This window comes from Lygodium microphyllum, chromosome 11, assembly GCF_053477565.2.
Source record: "Lygodium microphyllum isolate KBCC chromosome 11, Lygodium_microphyllum_v1.1.10, whole genome shotgun sequence".
Classification (NCBI taxonomy): domain Eukaryota; kingdom Viridiplantae; phylum Streptophyta; class Polypodiopsida; order Schizaeales; family Lygodiaceae; genus Lygodium; species Lygodium microphyllum.
The window spans coordinates 75,807,532-75,817,697 of NC_141145.1; the positions used below are offsets into that span (position 1 = coordinate 75,807,532).

The following is a 10,166-nucleotide window of genomic DNA, read 5'->3' on the forward strand; positions in this document are numbered from 1 at the left end:
ACGGCTAGGCATTTCGCCGTCCGACCAGCAGCGCCGTTATCGCGGTCTAGTGGCTGTATAGCTTGGTGGTGGGTACGGTGCAAGTCGTCAATGAAGAACTCCTACAGCACGCGCGTCGTGTGATGGATGTTCTTGCGATTAGTTATATCAAGATTAATTAAATCCCCGGGGTCAACTGCACTACATGTACCACCATTGGATACCTCCAACTAGCGTTGTTTCATCTAGCTGCAGTGCTGTACTGCCCCTTTTGTCCAACTACAGCTGCCCCTAGTGGCTGATGGTCGCCCGTGTTTCCGTCTCTGGGCACAGTGGCTCAAAGTACTCAACTTGTTTGTTCATTTCGGTGGTCATGTTTGAAAGAATTCTGGTGGTCGCGGTGATCCAACTACTAGTGTCAATTGGCTCTTCGACATTCTATCCTCATCACAAGTGCAGCTATTAACCTCTGGTAGGTCACTCGTTTCGATTGCCAAGCTAATCATTGTCTTAGGGTGTTTCATATGAAAGATAAATGCTTTCAATGTCTTGAGTCTAAGTGACACTTCCATATAGATAGACCTAAACTCTAGCGTACTTAAGATTGGATGTACCATATTTGTGGTTTAAAAGAACAAACTTGAGACCGGATGTTTGTTGTTTGAAAGGATACTCACTTATCTCATTTGTCAACTCATTTGTTATAGCAATGATGGCACAACCAAGTAATCTTTTGTTTATAATCAACACTAACTTTCAAATAAATCTCAACAAAGGATGTACTTTTGCTAGTACTTATGTTTGTTATACATAGTACATGTATAACACTTAGAAGAATTTTATAAGAAAGGCTCTTCTAAGTCATAATACATAGTATACATTTTTGACACACTTAGAAGAGCCTTGCAAGCCTTTGTTAGCTGTCATGTAATAGTTATCAAGGCATCATAATCCCCATATCTCAAGTTCACCCATAAACAATAGATTGTACATGCTTATTTCAATGCTTAACATGATAACTCACTTGCGATGTAGCAATATACTACATATACCAAGTTCACCCTCAAACAATAGATTGTGGTGCACTTGACAAGTGGGACATGGTGATGATTTTGAGTGACTTATAGTGATTGTAAGGGCAAGTATGTAGAAGTGGCTATTAAAGCATAGAAACCTTTATGGCCAATGTCAATAAGAATATAATTAGGGATCTTAACCTACATTTATATTCAATTGTCATGATGTATAACCTTTCCTAAGTGCTTACAATTCTTGAGAATCTTTATTTTTCTTAAGCCTAAATCACATATTCAATGTGCCTTCATATATGAATAAGTTTCTACAATTATGTGCTTTAAGTTCATACACTTTCTACTCTTTGTAGCTTTCTACTTAAATCTCCTTGACTATGCTTATGGTTCTTGAATATAATTTATTTCCACCATAGATAAAAGTCTACTTGCCTTTGAGTAATGGTTTTTTTTTCCCCTGTTTGATGTATAACATTTTCTATGTGCTTATAGTTCTTGAGAATCTTTATTTTTCTTAAGCCTAAATCACATATTCAATGTGCCTTCATATATGAATCAGTTCATACACTAATTTGCTTTAAGTTCATACACTTATTGAGAAATATTTATCTTTTCTAAAGTATAAATCAACTTTCTATATGCTTTAGCATATTAATCTTCCACCTTTGATATGTAACTTTAATATATAGATTGATTATTTTTTATTTATGTCTATGTTTCAGGAAGCCATAATGAATAATTTAAGGAGATGTCAGTGCAATTATAAGTGTAGGCATTCAACCCTTGGTTATCAGAATGTTACTAGACAAACTTACTATGCACACAATCGCAAGGATATGAATGGGATAATACATTCATCAATTCTGGCTCATCAAAAAGGTCAAAATTCTACTAACAATGATGTTCCTATGAGTGAAGATAACCCTCCTATGGATCAACCATAATCTCATTCTTTGCCTAGACGCAGGTGTTTGTGGTGTACGTGCAGAACATATTGTGGAGGTGGACGTATGGTTCCTCACTCAACATATGCAAGACACATGAAAATTGAGGAAAGATTTAAGAGTCTCACTACTAATCTTGGTTTATGTGACTCTCAAGGACTACCAGAAGATGACATTCTACTAGAGCATAATGACATGGGAGATGAGGTCCATAATCACCCATCAGATGAGATTGACAATTTAGACGAAAGGGAGGATAATGAGGTGGAACCACAACATGAAGCGTTCGAGATGGATGTATTGAACCATCTTTATTTGACAAGATCGTTCAAAGAATAACTCAATTGCAAGCACTTTGGGATGAGCATCAAGCTTCAATTGAGTTTTAAGATAAAATGCTTAAAATTATTTTTGGTGATATGGTCAGTTCTAATCCCCCCCAAGCACATATGGACAATATATATATGCCAAGCTTGGCCAAACTACTAGTGCAAATGCCTAACACATGGGATGGAGACTTGAATGGTATAAATATTCCTACTTGTTGGGAGCAACTTGGTATCATGTTCACACAGCTAGGTATGGTTAACTCCCAACATTACAGGGTATGCCAAGGAAGTGAGAGCTCTATTCATGCACCATTGCTTTATCAGCCAAGCAAGGAGGATAACTACATTAGAGACACAATTGAATGCTTGTGTAACACCAGAAAATGAGGAAGGAAGAAGTTAAATCGTGATTGTTCACAATGTTGTGAAAAGCATTCCAAGTGTTCTCTACCGAGAAAAGATATGCTCTCTTTTGACTATGTCTTCATTAGAGAACAATTGCGTCTACTAACTAGAAGTAGAACTCTATGCCATGAATTGTTGGTAATGTGGAGAAATAAAAACAAATGGTTAATACAGGAGAATACACTTTGTGATTCTACAATAGATGAGTTTTGGGATGGTACAAAATGAAAAAGTGTAAATGATTTTTGGAATCCTGAATCATACTTTGAGCTTCCATTGATATGTAATAACATGCATTGCAAACAAGTCTATATAGCTTGGCCTTCTGCCCAAAGGTCACCATTGCTTGATCATTAATGGGATGATATTGAGAGTGCCTACAAGTTTATCTGCAAATCATGTCGAACTCACATACATGGGTACAAAAGGATTTGTAAGGTACACTTTATTATCATGCTCATCTTTTTACTTAATATAAATGAAATTTGATATAGGTTACTAACACGTGGTGTGTTTTGTGATAAATAGGGTGATCCACGTAATTTTGCCCTGTTATTACATTGGGATGGATTCCAAGCCTCAAAGACAACCCAGAAGAATTGTGGAGTTGTTGAAATCAAAATTCTCGATGTTGGAAAGAGCTCCTTTATTGGAGTTATACCGGTTTTATTTATTCCATTCAGTTGCAAAAAAGTTATTGGAAGCTCTAGTAAACTCTTTCACATATTCATGCAGCCATTGATAGATGAATTAGAAAGTCTATTTGTTGATGGATTTGAAGTAGACTTCAATTATCTAGTCACACAGATTGTTGAGGATGAAAATTCTCTTAGTTGAAGATTCATTGCACGTGCTATGCTAATGATGGTAACTGGAGACCATCCAGCTCAGTGCAAGATTGGATCTTTCAAAGATGGTGGTCAATCGTTTTGTTGTAGAGACAAAGCAATAGCCACTTTGGAGGGTGAGGGCTTAGGACGTTACTTGTATGATCAAAATAGATTCCAATTGAGATATAGACCAATTAAAAGATCAACCAATGAAATGCTTAGTTCTTTGACTATGGCAGAGCGAGCCCTCACCCAAGCAGAAAGAGAAGAGATTTTGAAAGATGCAGGACTTTCTGGTAGATCATGCTTGTGGAGACTATATGAACTCTATGGCTTTGATTTATCCCTGGACCTTGTATATGATTGCATGCATATTTTGGCTCTAAATTTGTTCTCAAAATATATATGTGCTCTAATAAGGACTGTGGATAACAAGATGAAAGTAAAAATTGATGAGACAACACATTGTGTCACTAAAGTGACACAATACTCTATTCGTTATGGTCGCTGGCCAAGATATCCTAGTAAGTATTGTGAGAGCTACAAGGTTGAGGAAAATCAAAAGTGGATTCAATGGTGTTTGTCTTATGTACTATGTGAGATTGAAGGTATTCCGAAGGTATTCTATGACCTAGGATTGATTCTGATAGACATTGCTCATGCTTTTTACAACTACACTCGTGACCATGGTTGGTCTAGAGAAAATATAGACACTTTGAGAGAATTGCTTGGTTCATGGAGAGTAAGCTCTTAGGATCAAACTCGGCTCCTTTGGAACATGTTGCAGGTATAAATATTTTTTATTTTCTTAGTTTCTTCATTTATATAGCAATTATATTTCACTTTAATCGTATATATTTTCTTGCCTTACTAAATGTAGGTTTTGGAGAATTCTTGGATGACATTATTCGACATGGTAGTCATGATGCTTTCTGGTGTTATATTTATGAGTGTATGGTGTCAGTATATGTCAATATCAAAACAAATAACAAAGATAATGAGATTTCTTATGCAAACTACCAAAGACAAAGATTCTTTACATGAATATTTATGCATATTACAAAAGACCAATGTGACAGACTTATGCTGTATCAAAGGATGACAAGAGAACTCCACAAAGCTTTACTACCACCTGATGCATACTTAGTGGATTCTAATAGGTACGATGAATGTCTAGAATGGCATGCATTAGGTCTCATGCATGTATCATGTGTGGAGAAAGCAAAAGAAATATGGAGTTTTTTAGAAAAGGCTAAATATTGTGCATGCAAAAGAGTAGCTCTAACAAAGGGAATAACCATAGGAGCAAAGAAGTTAAGACGCAGGGATGCAACTAATCAAGAAAGGAGATATGTTCATCATAGCTTCAACATAGAGGTGGAAACAGTGACATAATATAAAAAGGTTTTTCTAAAGGGAGAAGTTTATAAAGTGGGAGATAAAGTGGTGGTAAGATGCGATGAAGACTCTAGAGTGGACATAGATGTTGGCCATTGGAAAGCATGCATATCATCATTTTTTTCGTTTGAATGCAATGGTGAAGTGAAACTATTTTTTGGAGCTTATTACTATAGACAATGTATTGTGGTTGAAAGTGGCCATGAAAGTCTAGTTGTGGATACCACTACAGGTATGAGTGTCTTGCAAAATGGTTTTGTTCCATTTTCATGGGATTGTATTAGACCAATACAATCATTGTTACACAAATTTATTCCACTTCAACATGGAAACAATATCATCGCATATGAGACAAAAGATTTGAGACCAAGGTCACGTTTGATTAAGATAGGTTACATCGGTTGCATTCCTCCTTGGCTAGAGGAAAACGATGTTGTCTATATGAAGTCTCATCTAGATGCTTTATGTGAGCCAAATGACCTCAAATGTGCCGTTATAAGAGCAGTACACTATGAAATGAAGCAAGTAAAAGTGGGCTAGCTAACTAATGTACAGTTGCAATAAAATATTTGGAAAGTGAGAATAGAGGATCAAGATTGGAAGGATTGGTGGCTATGTGTATCCACGAAAAAGCAATGGCAAGTACTCAAAACAAAAGCAGTTGTAATTGACAATAAAAGAAAGATTGTACCTACCATGTGGCGTTCGCATGAGCATGAGGCAACAATGTTATGATGGTATGTTTATTGAAGTCTTTTGTTTTGTATTGCTTAATGTAATTTACATTTTCAAACATGCATTGCAAACACTTTCTTATTGTTACCATGCCTATGTAGGTTTGCCATGTCGACTTCTAATCTAGAGATGATGGCTCTTTTGAAAAAAATGATGAGTGAGGATCCCAAACTACTTGGGCTTGTGGATTCAGTTGTGGAAGAAGTGAAAGGTAACTAACTCTAATAACTAAATTTATACCTAATTTTATTACTAATTCATGTGTTCTAATCCAAGTGCTAAGAAATTAAGTTATTTAGTTTGATATAGCACTTCTTTTTTAAAAATATAAGTCTCTTATGTTTCTAAACTTTGGTTTATTATGTGTACATAAAGGTAACAAAATCACAAATGATGGTACATGAGATAATGGAACAATGAAAGCTAAGGAGGTCATTGGCCCTAATGTCTCTTCAAATCACAATACAGGTATATGCCTTTATTTCTACTAAACTTTGAAAGTTAAAATGTGTACATATTTTACATCTTGCTTTATTAGGTGATTCATTTTGAGATTAACTAGCTTTAATTAGTCTCTTTGCCTAATTTAAAATGTTCATAGTTATTCATATTTTTAAACTTTGAGTAATTGTATGTATATATATAAATATAGATAAAAGAACAACAAAAGGTGGGAAAAGAGGTAATGTAAGAAAGGGAGATCGGGAGGTTACTTGTGATAATGTTTCTTCAAGTAAAGATGCAGGTACCAACTTTAAGGATCAAAAACTTGTGCAAATTTGGTGACCCAAATTGATACAAAATATCTAATTACTTTCTTTTGTGTTATTGAAAATTTTCATAACCTTGTATTATCATGAGCTTTGGTTAACTCTATGTATATATAGGTGAACAAGTTACTAAATATGACACAAAAGACAATGCAAGAAAGGAAGACATTGAGATTGCTTGCCTTAACACTTCTTCAAGCCAAGAATCAGGTATTACTAGCTTTCTTATGTTGATAATGAGTCATTTTTTGAAATGATTATACTAACTAATGATATTTGATCACTTGAGTATCAATAGGAGTGATACGCATACCATCATATGATGATATCTATCGGTCACCCATGTTGAAATTTAAAGAATAGGGTAGACTTTATGGAAAAAAGCTCTTGGCTGAATACTTTTAAATTCAACACACTGTCATGCTAAAAACTTATCATCGAGTACATACGTGGTTTGAATCCTTAAACCCAGATGATCTACGTTATAAAACTCCGGATAAAGAGTATATCATGAAAATCATATTAGAGAATCACCATGAGATTTTACCATTGAAGTTTACTGGATGTGAGTACATATGGAGAGAGAATGACATATATGACTGGTGGAAGGGTACAAAGCAAGATGAAAGAAAGTATTTGAAGAAAAAAGATCTTTTAAAAAAGGTAAGTTGATTGTTACTTTTTTTTATTGGCTTTCCTAATATTTGAGGTGTAGATTCTTAGTTATTGAATTATTAATCTTATGACATATAGAGAGAATTATCCGTATCTCTTGGAGTGGATGATATAGATAAGCTTCAAAATGTATCAAATGACATAACATCATCAATGATAAGATGATATGATTTATAAGTTTGATATCATAAGTGTAGGATTTGTTCTTTTTCTCCCATACTCGTTTAGGGGTGTCTATTGATGGTAGAGTGAACCATATGTTGCTACTATTGATTTTAATCAACTTGATGTATACATTCCTAGCATGGATGATATTTCGAATGAACAAGGTTTGGAAAAGGTATCTTATAATCTTATTATATGTTTATCATTTTTGTACTTGATTCCATATATTTTGGAGACATTTGATGTATACACATGATCTTATTTTATTGATGTAGCCTCTTGAAGAAAGTAGCTCCTTTGAAGGACAACAATACAAGCAAACAGATTTATCATTGCAGGTAATGCTTTTAAGCTCATATCTAATAACTTTCTTTGAGAATGTCTCTTATACAGATACTTATACATTAACTTTCATTTCCCACAGATGAATATGTTCGTGGAGGAAGAAAAGAGCTTTGAAGAATTTCAATGTTCTACATCTGATGAGGTTCTTTGCTTTATATTAAATTTAAGATTGACCATATGATTCATGTTTATAACAGTATCTTATCCTTTACATGCTTAAAATGTAGGATGTTGAAAATGAAGATGAGACACTTGATATGGAAAATTGTGCTAGTTTTTCAAAGTTATTATCACATGGTTTAGACAAAATAATGTACTCAACTAAACATTAAGAAACTCCGGAACAAAGTATTTGTAGTTCAAGCAATGATAAGGTATGAAACTTTTTTTTCTATATAAATTTTTTTAATGTGATTACTAATTTTAGTTTTGAACGTAGGCTAATTCAGATGATGACATTAACGAAATATCTCGAAAAAGTCAAAGAAAGAGGAAGGTATTTGATATATGTTTGTGAGAGAACAATAGCGTCATAGTTTAGTGAATAACTAAATATATGATTTATTACATAACTATTTATTTTACGTGTTGACTAGCCAAGTGAGAAGATGATGGATCTTTTGCAACAAAGGAGCATGAAACGAGGTACCAACATCAACGAAAAAGAACCAAATGTGCTAGATGTAAATGTTTATATTTTTGTTTATGTCATACATGAAAAGCATAATCTAATTTTTTAATTTTATTTGAATTAGGAATTTAAAGATCTCCCAAACCAAGGCATTGAGATTAACATTTCAAATGATACTCAAAGGGCAACTTTATTGTTAATTTATATTTTAATTAGATATATATAATTGTAGTCATGTAGTTCAATTTGTAGCTTTGAGATTAACATTTCAAGTGATGCTTAAAGGGTAGCTTTATAGTTGATATATATATATATATATATATATATATATATATATATATATATATATATATATATATATATATATAATAGTCATATAGTTAAATTTATGGCTTTTCATATTATAATTTGTATCATTTAATTATCTATACATAGTATAATAAGTTACTTATTCTCTTTTTGCTATTCAATGCAGGTTAATATGACAAAAGAGAACATGGAAACCATACTTTTGAAGTATCTTGGTATGCCTACAATTCATGATATATACTTTTCTTTAAAGAGTACATACATGAATCTCAAAAAGATTGAAGCTAGCTTTCGAGTCTTGATTAAGGATACGAAGAAGCCAATAAGTGATGATATGATTAAGGAGATTCTTTATTGGCTACTAGGAAATGGCAAAGTTGTATTAAACAAAAATAGCAATGTGCTTAGTCTAGATGATGTGGAAGTTTTAACATAACTTCTACTTTGAGTTAAGAATTTATTGCTTTTCAACATATTGGAGATTTGAGGGATTACTCAAACATTTATTACTTTGCAACATATTGGAGATTTAAGGGATAAAACAATCAAGACACACATGTTGCTTAATTAGTTTCTATTTCTATGCTCCTTTAAAAGTATTTTCATTTTTCTTTTGGTTGCTAGAAGTAGATGTTGATGTCTTAATTTGTTTAATCTATTTTGATCATTAGATGTATGCTATTGATCCTTACTTAGAAATCATGACATTCTCTATATAATTTTCTATTTAAAAATTTATTGTGTGATTTCTTGTTTGATATTAGCATGTCTAAGAGTAAGGGCAAAGTAGATAAAGTGATAAGGAAAAAAGAGAATTCCCACGGAATTCCCTAGTTGAAAGTACATATAAGTAGGGAATTTAAAAAATAGGAAAAATGAGAGATTTCCTAGTGAGAGTACCTAGGGAATCACCTCTAGAATTTTTTTCCTATATATGGAATATTTTCTATATAGGAATTATTCCCTACACAGAAAATTTTGTATTTTCTTATGTAGGAAATATTTCCTACATAGGAAAGGTCTTATGTGATTCCCTACTTATTCTCACTAGGAAATGTCCCATTTTCCCTAGTTTTTACTTTTCCCACTTATATGTATTTTCAACTAGGGAATTCCATGGGGAATTCTCTTTTTTTCCTATATGGGAATCGATTGAAAGTTCCTTGTGAATAGGTGCATCCTTATTTCACTAATCTCCTTAAACTAGCTAAGTCATTAGGTCCTGTTAGTTCACACGTGTTTAATAGAGCCTCCAAGAAAGTGAGAATATTGAAGAGGGGGGTGTGGGTGTAGATGCCAGTAATGTGACCCTTTAATTTACTCATGAGCCATGATATACAAGATATTATAGTCATTAGAGCTCTTCCATGTATCGACAACCACATCTATGATGCACAAAATCATTAGTCAATTTTGTGAGTAGATTTGTTATCAGCAATGTTAATGCTAGAAATGAATGTTTCAAAAATTCTCAAGATAAATGTTATGTGAAAATTTCAAAATAATTGCACCTGGCATAAATTAGTATTATCAGAAATTCAAATCAAAATGTATTATAATCCTTGAAGGGGTTAGACAAAAATATATTCTCTCTACTTAAAAGTAAAAATTCAAGATTAA

General features: G+C 33.2%; 1 long non-coding RNA gene across 1 annotated transcript; it reads left to right on the forward strand.

Moving 5' to 3' along the window:
• Window positions 1–7,487: 7,487 nt before the first annotated feature.
• On the forward strand, window positions 7,488–7,880 carry LOC148028976 (uncharacterized). The gene is made up of 3 exons (XR_015692490.1): window positions 7,488–7,599; window positions 7,686–7,748; window positions 7,834–7,880. It is a non-coding gene; the product is annotated as an uncharacterized LOC148028976 (long non-coding RNA).
• The last annotated feature ends 2,286 nt before the right edge of the window (window positions 7,881–10,166 follow it).